Source organism: Daucus carota, chromosome 5 (assembly GCF_001625215.2).
Source record: "Daucus carota subsp. sativus chromosome 5, DH1 v3.0, whole genome shotgun sequence".
In the NCBI taxonomy this organism is placed as follows: domain Eukaryota; kingdom Viridiplantae; phylum Streptophyta; class Magnoliopsida; order Apiales; family Apiaceae; genus Daucus; species Daucus carota.
The window spans coordinates 17,455,439-17,461,438 of record NC_030385.2 but is presented as its reverse complement, the minus strand read 5'-3'; positions in this window follow the sequence as shown (position 1 = coordinate 17,461,438).

The window sequence follows — 6,000 nt, the reverse complement described above, 5'->3', positions numbered from 1 at the left end:
TAAGAAGAAGAAAAAGGCTCATACACAGAAAGCTGTGAAGGCAGTGGGAGTTCAAGGTGGTGTGAAAAAACCTAAGGAAAAGTGCTTCATGTGCAAGCAGTCAGGTCACTGGAAACAGGATTGTCCTCTTCCTAAGAAGACAAACAATACTGGTATGTCTCTTTCTCTGGTTACAGAAATATTTATAGCGGCCATATCTACGAGCACTTGGTGTGTAGATACAGGAGCCACTGATGCTAAAAATAATTTTATAATGCTAGCAATTAATAGATTTTATAGAGCTACTTCCTGCAGATGCATGTTATCATCTCAAATAACCAAAACAAAAAATAAGACATAAGCCAAAAGAATTTGGTTTGTTGCTACTGATGTGTTGCAAGTCTATGGGGCTGTTTGGGTGAGTTTAAAATAAGTGCTGCTTAATATAAAAAAGTGGAGTAGAAGTTAGAAGCAAGTTACGACTTATAAGTGATTAAAGTGTTTGGGAAATAAGTAGAAACCCTGAAACAAAAGGTAGTATTCCTAGCTTTTTATAAGTACCTCTTGATTTTTTACACAAACGGTACGAAATAAGTGCTTCTAACTTATAAATCTAGAAACCAGCTTTTAAGCTGTTGCCAAACAGCCCCTATGTATAAAAATATCAAGAAATCAAAACAAAACCTAATTAGAAATCAAAACAAACCTTAGCTTAATTATAAAAAAATGATATATGATAACGTATATGTAATGCACCTTGATCCTCTGATTTTTGAATCTCGAATAACAAATTGTTAGGTCCTGGAATGATTGTAGAAGGGGGGGGGGGTTGAATACAATCGTCACTAAAAATAATCGCGGCGGAATAAATCTGATTGGAATGTAACTTGATAATCAGATTAAGATTAATTAATATAACAATGTTTTAAGTCGTTATATAATTAATATGGTTCGTTTTAATGTCCACTAGTTCGTTGAATAAATTTGACGGAAAGTATTCTAACTCAGTGGAACAAAACAACCGAATGATCAAAGCACAGTAAACTGTGGTTTTAACGAATAGCAAGTTTAGCACAACTTGAAAGCTTACAAGCACTTTGAACACTTACAAATGAATGAGAATGAACCATATTTATAGGCAAATCTCAAGAACTAGGCAAGACAATGGTGGCAAAGACAATCTAGAGGTTGCTATGACAATTTGGCACTTTGTCTTGCTGAAAAACATAAGGTAAGACAATCATAAGCATTGTCTATAGCTTAGTAAGACAATCAGAAGCGGTAAGACAATCTTTGGGAAGCGGTAAGACAATCTGGGACACGGTAAGACAATCTTTGGGATTGTCTTACACTCCAAACGGTAAGACAATCATCCTGATTGTCTTTGGAGCCACACGGTAAGACAATCAGAATGATTGTCTTGCCAACCATGCGGTAAGACATTTGAAGGGCACGGTAAGACAATCTGTGGGATTGTCTTACCGTGTGTTGGAGGAGGGAAATGGCACGGTAAGACAATCTGTTTGATTGTCTTACCTTGTTATTTCTTAAGACAATCAAGGAAATTGTCTTTCCCGTTGATTCCAACAAGACAAATGCTTATTTCTCTTTAATTAATTAACCAATTAACATCCACTTAATTATATAAAATGCATAAATTCATAAATTAAATTAATTCGAGATAGAATTAATTTAATAAATAAATTACACATCATATATAATTATTTTGAGAAGTAGATTAAATAATTAGATAATCAATTATCCCTTTTCTTCTTCTTCAGAGTCTTCAGTCTTCTGTAGACAATTAAGATCTTCGACTTGAGTGAACGGCCACTTTCTTTTGACGTAGAATATTTAATCAGATGAGCTGATACACAAATGTACTGTCTGGTTAATCTGTAACTAGCTCAATTAAATATTCCTGGTCATTTAAACAATTAAGCTGTGACTTGTTCGTCGATTCTTCGTCTTCTTAGTTCTTCTTCATTTGTAGACACAATGATGGAATCTTCTGAATGAATAAATTATTGAAACTTTATACCTTCTGATCTTCTGGACGTGCTACAAAAGATTATTTGTACACTGGGGCTTGATCATATTAATGAACTTCTTCCAGTGGTTTGCAGCAGCATCCTGAAATTCTTCTGACATAAAATCTTCAATAAATCATTTGACGTTCTTCGTACGGATTCCGGATAACAGTACTTGCTATTTACTTGCTTTCTTATCAGAGTTGAGTTGATTCCTCTTAATTACAAATAGGTTTAACATATGCCTTTCAATCTCCCCCTATTTGTTTGTTAACATAACATGCAAATTATCGAGAGGATAACTCAACTAACTGATAAGACAAAGGATTAAACATTGAAAGATAAATAGCAAAAGTTTCTGGTATTCATTAAACATTTACCAGATTCAAACATAATAAGTAGATTACAAAAGGGGTGTTCATTTATAACATATATTACAATACCCTATATAATCTAAGTATCAACTTCTCCTTCTTCAGTATCAGAACTGTGAAGAATAGGAGTTGAAGGTTCTTCCCTGGATGGCTGAGCAGCAGTAGTGGCTTCACCACGTTTCTTCCTTTCATTAGCCAGAGCCAGTTGATGCATAACTTCCAAATCCACAGGGTCCTCCTGAAAGTCAGCAGGCTGAGTCTTTGTGACTTGCTTCATCTTCCTTGTATATTTGGAAATACCATTCCGAAGACAGTAGTCAGCTATAACTTTATCAGCATCAGCCTTCTCTTTCGAAGCGAATCCCTTGGTTCTCAGGAGAGTAGATGCAAGGATCAGTTGGTTCACAGGGTACTTGGGAAAGGACTCATCATTCAGATACAAGGTGTTTAAGACGTCGTCATTGATGAACTTCATACAGTAAGGATTCTTGACAATCTGAGGGCTATTGAAATCAGCATGTTCCATCAGCTTGTCTCGAAGGAGTTCATTCAAATTAGAGCTTCGCTTGACTTTGTTACGAAGCACCCAGAGCTCAGTTACTGTAAATGACTTTAAGAATTCAACTGAGAGTCTGAATGTCCCGTTTCTCCTTGTGTATACGATGAGTTCCCATTGATCTAGCAGATTCCTGACTGCAACAGTAATGTACCACAACTCCAGAGAAAGGGCATGCATGAATAAATCCTCATTAGGGTTTATCTCCCTTAGATCATAGATAAGAGACATGAACTTCCTGTCATCGAAGGGTTCCCTCCGAGGTCCATTGAAAATTCTGCGAGCAATGTCCCAACTCTTACCAACTTTATGCTTCACATCAAGATTCTTCTGCACACAGGCAGCATCATAGATCTTTTGCTTTTCCTTCTTGATTTCCTCTTCTGTGATGAGCTTGTCCTCCAGAAGCTTTTGAAAGTCCCTGAGCTTTCTCTTCCTAGCTTCATTTTCCATCTTGAACTTTTTCACCAACTCTTCATGTTCAAGATCTACAGCCTCCTCTTCAGTCTGGAACACATAATCTTCATCAAATGCACCATCTTCGTGATTCTGGCAGTAAGTGGCATCAAACACATCATCATCATCCATTTCCTTAGGAAAGGCATCATAATTGTCTTCCTGTTGATGCATGGGTTGGTTGCCTTTTGAATTTTCAGATTCTCTGCCAGGTGCAGAATCAGAAGTGTTGGTGTTTGTGTTCCCTTTGTTATTTTGATTGGAGCTGTTTCCTTTGTCTTCTCCTCCCTTGTCTCTATTCTCCCCCTTAGTTGAGGGATCCTCTCCGGAGGTTGGAGCATCAGACTTGGAGTTCCTGAGAAGTTGATCCAGTTTGCTGTCGATCTCATCAAATTTAGACATGTATAGCTGATGGTTGGATCTCATCTCGACAGTCAAACAATGGATATCAGACTTGAGCTCATCCCTGTAAGAACTGGATGGCTCCTCCTCTACTTTCTTCTCTAAGGTGACCAGTTGTGCACCTTTCAATTTCTCATTCTCTGCAATCATCCGGGCAAGTTCAGCTTGTAACTTAGCAATTTGTTCCTCGAACAGAGCTGGGTTAGTGTGTGCACTCACCTCACGTACACTCAAAGCTGTTTCACTAGCCTCACGTGCATGTGTATCGCTCGGTGTTTGCCTCACGTCACTCGTTTCATTCACACTTCCAGCTGTACCTGTGTATACTACCAATGTTCCCTGAAATGGGTTCAAAGGTAGTGGGGGAACAAATTGTCCTCCGGAAGCCAGTGACGGCAAATCTACTTGCACATTGCCAAGCAGTTCCTGATCATGAAAGAAAGGGTGATCTGCAAAGTTTTCATGCATAGTAACTTGATTTTGAAAAACTGTGCTCTCAGAAAGTGTAGTAACCTGTGTATTGGCTTGATTTTGCACTAGCGTGAGTGCTAGAGCAGTGCTAGACTCTGTACAGGATACCGTGGCTGGACGGTCAACTTCAATGGCTTCATTCTGTTGAGAGAATGAATCCAGAGACTGTATTTCCATATCAGTGTCCAAGCCCTTTTGGGAAGGCAAGGATGTGGCTGCAGTTGTCTCCGAGGCTTCTACTCTTTGTTTCTTTTGAGAAGACAGAGCTGCGGGTTGATACATTAAACTACTCAAACTCCTCTTTCTGGCAACCTTCTTAACAGGTTTTGAAGTAGTGTTGGTTGAAGTGTTTGGAGAAGAGATAGTTGGTAGAATTGAATCATCAGCAGGGTTATGAACCTGTGTGTTGTCGTGGTTTATTGCTGGCAGGCTGGCAAAACAAATCAAAGTTACAACCATAATCAGATATATCAACATTAAAGTTAGATGAGAAGTCAGTAAGTACCTGAGCTACCTGTAAGTTATCTCTGAATTCCTGAAGATCAGGATTGATATCTGAATCTGATGGCAGTGGTTGTGAGGTTGATTGTGTTTGTGGAGAGTATTGTGGTTGAGCAGTAGGTTGTGTGGGTGCAGATGAAGATGGTTGAGCTTCGAAGAAGTCAAAAGGTAGAGGCTCATCTTCATATGATGGAAACTGTCGTTGGGGGATAGGTGATTGAACTGGTGATTGGTCAGGGGATTGATCTGGTGATTGTTGTTGTTGTTGTTGATCTTGAGGTTGAGGTGGTTGTTGATCTTGTTGCTGTTGTTGTTGATGTTGTTGTTGTTGAGCCACTTGAACTTGATAAGGAACAATTTGAGCATTGAACCTTTCCAACATAAATGGAGTAACAATGAGTGGTACTGCGTTGTACTTACTTCCTTTAGCCAGCTTGTTGATCAACTTGAGACTGGTCTGTTTGACATTGAGTCTCTCAGCATTGAAGTAGAAGTTCTTGTCGGCTTCAGTCATCTTATCATTTAACAGCAACATCAGGAATCGTGGATAAAAGCATTCAACTTTATCATTAGTTTCCACGTTCCGACTTCCAAGTGGTCCCATCTTCCTCAGAATCTCCTTCGGAATAGTTGTACCAAAATCAATCTGACGATTAAAAGCAATACATACTCCAAATACCTGCAGTATGTTGGATATGTTGTGAAAATTTCTCCGGTCAGTGGGAGAGAACACCTTAGCAAGCGTGTCGAAGAAGATCTCCCATTCTGGTTTCAGTTTTCCTTTCGTCATCTTTGACAAGTGAATTTCCCCTTGATATTGGATAGTCTCAAAGAACTGCATCAACTCAGGTTCTTCAGGAGGATTAACAAAATTAGCACGGGGGAAACCCAAAACACGATTCACATCATCACCAGAGATTGTGATCGTCCGGCGTCCATTCACGTCACCTACCCTTATATCTCCCGTAACTCTATGATTGTCCAGAAGAGTAGTATTTAGAGCCGTGGAGTAGAAGTCATACAACGGTTGGATTTGTAATTCTGCTGAGGCAGTGATTGCAGTACTCGCCAGACATTGTTCATTCAGAAATTTGACCCAGGGTCTGAACCGGGCAACAACTGCTTCAAGGTCTTCAAATCCGTTGTAGTTAGTCTCCATAATTTTGAATTTACCAACCATTTTGTTAATTAAAAGGTGAATTAAGCGAGAAGTTTTCAAAAAAAAATGATA